At 40.7% G+C, this 4,279-nt stretch overlaps 1 protein-coding gene across 1 annotated transcript in view; it reads right to left on the reverse strand.

Annotated features, from left to right (window-relative positions):
* Positions 1 to 4,279, reverse strand: part of LOC107553999 (glypican-5-like) — a 257,910-nt gene that overhangs the window by 76,168 nt on the left and 177,463 nt on the right. The window lies entirely within an intron of this gene.

The raw sequence follows: 4,279 nt of genomic DNA on the forward strand, positions 1-4,279 counted from the left end.
TTAATTATATTAATTATAATTATAAGTCTGTATATTGATGGAGTTCTGATCCAAATATTAAATCTGTTAATTAAAAAATTTATAAACTTTACAACAAAATATTTTGCCAAATTCTGTCTTCTAAAAGAGGTTCACTCAGAAAGCTCAAAATCTCGCCAGGTTTTCTGATATGCCTGCATGTTTTTTTTACCATTAAATAATTTTTGAGTATGAATGCAGAAATATGTGCCAAGTCATGAATCGTTGCCAAGTCATGAATCGGTGGAATTCGGTGGAATCGGTGTCTGAAGCATGTGTGAAACAACTCCAATTCCATTGGCTCATGTATCCCGTGGCATCACAGGCAGGCCCCCGAAAGTATAAGAGGGCGCCTGCCGAACACGTCACCAACTTGGTTGTCTGAAGGAGAAGTGAAAACAGGTAAGCCCTAGGCACGGCGAGTGGACGCAGTGTCTCATTTCCTCTCAGGGAACCATGGTTAGATGCGTAACCCAAGATGTTCCCCTTCCAGGGAACTCGCACTGCGTCCTCTAGCGGACACTATGGGGAACGGAATGCCCACTCAACCATGCTGCGCTGCATGCCTGTTCACTTTGTAATAGAGCACCAAGGGAAGCAACAGACATACACCGATCCTTCCCTCAGAAAGGGGGCAAGCCACTGACACCTGGGGCCACTAACATAACTCGGAAAAATGGGGAACCCAGCCAATCAGGAGGGACATTCCATTAACCAAGCTAAGGACACAGCTATCCTCAGAAGGCTTTGCTACAATCAGGTGTCAGCCCACCCCTACTACCTGACTAAGCTTAAGGGGTAAGGGAAGTAAACAGCTTTAAGGGGAAGCATCAATAATTGTTAGACTCAGAGTGCAGTTTAGAACCGGAACACTTCTCATCCAACTCATTCCTGAGATCCGCTCTCTTCCTCTTCCCGCCTCTGCACCCGACTCCTAGAGGGAGGCCACGTTACTCTTCTGATTCTGCCTATGATCCTCAGATCAAGATGAACCAGCCCCTTCAGAGGTTTTAGAGGAAGACTTGGGATTGCGGGGAATAAGCTTCGACTGCACCTTTGCCTCCCTGAACTTCTAGACCACCACCTCAGCGGAGGTGCCGAAAAGCCCAAAAGGTGACAGCGGAGCATCAAGAAGAAAGGCTTTCTCCTTTTTCCCGATATCCACTAGATTTAACCACAAATGCCTCTCTGTAGCCGCCATTGCTGCCACTGTATACCCAATGGCAGCAGAAGTCTGCTTAGTGGTGCGAAGTCTATGATATGGTGCAGTTTCTCAACCAAGACAGCTTGGTAAGCTTGTAACACAGCCATTGTGTGCAAGGCTCCAACAGCTTGACCTGCTGCCACATACGCCCTGCCATTCAGACGCAACATTGTCTGAAGCTGTCTGGATGGCACAGCAGGAGTCCTTAAAGAAGTCGACTCACCCTATTCGCGTATCCATGCTCAGCCAAACCATCAGCGTTAGCGTAATCTAATGCTAAAGAAGCATGCTAAAAAAGATGCAGCCAAGCCGAATATGGACTGTCCCACAATTTCACTCCGTATGGAGGTCGAGAAGAAAGGGGAGACTCCTAGGGGAGTCTAATCTGCTACAGGCGGGCTTCTGCATTTAACGTGACCAGACTCAATCAAGCCTCTTAGTGGCACGCGACATTACTCCCAGCATTTCAACATGGATATATTAAAAGATTTTCCAGCTGATCATAAAGGGATAGTTCACCAAAAATGTAAATTGCATGTTGTTATTATCTGATCCCAATTTGCTGCTTTCCTGTTAATAATAATACAAAATAATAATAATAATAATAATCCTATACTATAAATAAAGGCAGATAATCTTAAAATGTAATTCAATTAAATTAATCATATGCAATAAATAAAGGCAAAGAACCCTAGAATTAAGTTATATTACATTAATCCTATACTATAACTAAAGTCAAAGAATCCTTAGATTAAATGAAATTAAATGAAATTAAGGCAAATAATCCTAAAATAAAATAAAATAAAATATTCAAAATACAGTGCACAAGCTGCATGGACTAGTTTATGATACCTTTATGGTACTTTTTGCATGTATTTTTAAGCTTGAAAGCCTCAGTCCTCATTCATTGCAAATGAATGGAAAAGAACAACCAGCACATTCAAGTCATACATGCTTGAAACAACACAAGGGTGTAAATAACCTCACAATCTTCATTCTCTGGTAAACTAATGGTTTAAAGACATTCACACAACTCTCCCACCCAACAGCACTAAGTTATGAGAACAAAAGAGAAACACAATTCATACGCCTCAGCACAAAGCAAACATCTGTTTCAAGTAAGTGTTTTACAGCCCTCTTGTTTCTGTTCATGCTACAGATCCATCTCTCCGGCTCTCATACGCCATCTGAATGGAATAAACTGAATCTACCGTTGAATTACGTCTCCTCTGAGGATAAACTGTTACTTTTGGGCTCCAAGCACTCTCACGTGGTAATTCCTTTATGTCGGGCCCATTAAACTGAAATTGTGAGTTTACAATCGCTGACTGTAAGACAAAACTTTCTCCTATAGCTCTGATATGACCCACGGGAGACATCTGCTCAACTTTAACTCATGTACATGACTTGATATCATGCCAGCTGTTGATTATCTGTTATCTATTTAGATATACCTTACATTCAATGTTGAACTTCCCACATAAACGGTGTAATGCAAATTGCACATCGGATTTCTGCCGGTTTAACCGCAGGATTAACCGCAGGTGTAACGGACGCTTCGCTGACACACAAAGGCTCGTTTTAGCATGGTTTTGCAGATCAAATTCTTGGCTTCTGCGCCTGCTGGAGTCACAGTATGAAACATATGTAAATTATTACTGAATAGTGTTGAAAGTAAAGCACCTGCAAAACAAGTATGCTGCTATTGTACTTGCCTTTACCATGTCTAATGCTTTTAAGATACATTTAACTTAATCTGTAGTGTATGCATAAGGAAGGAAAACCCTAGCATGTTGACACAGTACTAAATACTAGAAATAGGACATTCAAATACTGGGTAAAATAGTCTTAAATTTTAGTTTTAAATTATATATATGTATAATGTATAATCTTTATTTTATTTTATTTATTCTGGGATTTTTTATGTGCAATTATGTGATATATATATATATATATATATAAAAAAACTAAAACAGAAGGAAAGTTTCTAATGAGAGCTGTTGACAGAGATATAGGAAACACAGGTGATCTGAGAAAGCTCATTAAAATAACTTAATATACATTTTTCAACATATATTTTACCTATATCATCATTCATCTGTAAAACCTACAAACGTAAATACTTGTACCTTAAGTACCAGTATATTTCTAATAAACCTGCCATTGCATACTATTGTTGACTCTGTGACAAATTGCTTATGTTCCAATATTTTTCCATGCTGCTGGTCGTGCTGCAGAGTTGAATTGAACCTCCCGTTGAAGAAACTTTCTGTTTTATTTTATTTTCAGTAAAATCAATGTAATATATTTTTGTTCAATAATATTTTTTATTTTGTATTTTGAGAGAATTTCATGGTATTAATTATAATTTATGCAATTATTATGAAATGTTTTTTTCCCATTGAAAATAATACAGTTCCCTTTCAGTCGGTCACTACGAGTCATGTCGTGACCGACGAATTGGGATCTCGCTTAGAGAGACCAATCCACTTCGAGTGTAAACTAAATGAGCCAATGCACATTAATAATATATGCACAATAATTGCATCCAGCTGCCGCTGACCACAGCGTGAGCATAAAAAGGCAGCCTGTGCAACGCATACCAGCTTTTCGCTTCGGAGCCGAGTGACAACATCGTTCTGCTCCTACGAAACTGTTTCATGTGTGACGAGTCTAGCGCGCTCTAGGGAGCTTTTTGTGTTGGCGGATGGCGCTTCAGCGGTGGTCGTTCCTGTGTCAAGTGGGTTGCGCACTTCAGGCTGCACTACCGCCTGTCGTGCATGCAAGCGGCCATTTCCCCTGTGTCTCAACACCTTAAAGAGCATTTCCCTGAAAGAGCCTATTACTCTAAAAGAGCTTACACGGGTGTGTCATTGTAAAGACGACAGATCGTCCTTTTTAAAGATGCCGTTTCACCCGTCCGTTTCTGGATGTGGTCGTTGCCTGGCCGTTGCCTGGGTGATGGTCACGATCGCTGCCTCACGTGTCTGGGCATTAATCACACTGAGGTGGCATACGCGGATGAGTCATGTTCCCATTGCGGGAAGATGACCATCT

Source organism: Sinocyclocheilus grahami, unplaced genomic scaffold (assembly GCF_001515645.1).
Source record: "Sinocyclocheilus grahami isolate Dianchi unplaced genomic scaffold, SAMN03320097.WGS_v1.1 scaffold488.1, whole genome shotgun sequence".
In the NCBI taxonomy this organism is placed as follows: Eukaryota; Metazoa; Chordata; class Actinopteri; order Cypriniformes; family Cyprinidae; genus Sinocyclocheilus; species Sinocyclocheilus grahami.